The following is a 227-nucleotide window of genomic DNA, read 5'->3' as shown; positions in this document are numbered from 1 at the left end:
TAGGCACTCTTTAAGTTCCCCAGACAGCTTGTGGTTAAATTTGCTGGCGGCTGTCTTACCAATTTTCCGATAGGTCAGCGAGACCCCAACTCCGATGATCCGGAGTCCCACCAACAGAATTTCAATTATCCATATGTCTTCATCGTCTCCCACAGTCAGGACTAGGGATGAGCCGAGTACCCGAGTGGGGTTTGTAGTCTTTACATAGTAACCAGTAGATTTCTGGT

Source organism: Etheostoma spectabile, chromosome 10, assembly GCF_008692095.1.
Source record: "Etheostoma spectabile isolate EspeVRDwgs_2016 chromosome 10, UIUC_Espe_1.0, whole genome shotgun sequence".
In the NCBI taxonomy this organism is placed as follows: Eukaryota; Metazoa; Chordata; class Actinopteri; order Perciformes; family Percidae; genus Etheostoma; species Etheostoma spectabile.
The sequence above is the reverse complement of the archived record's forward strand: the minus strand, read 5'-3'. Positions refer to the sequence as shown.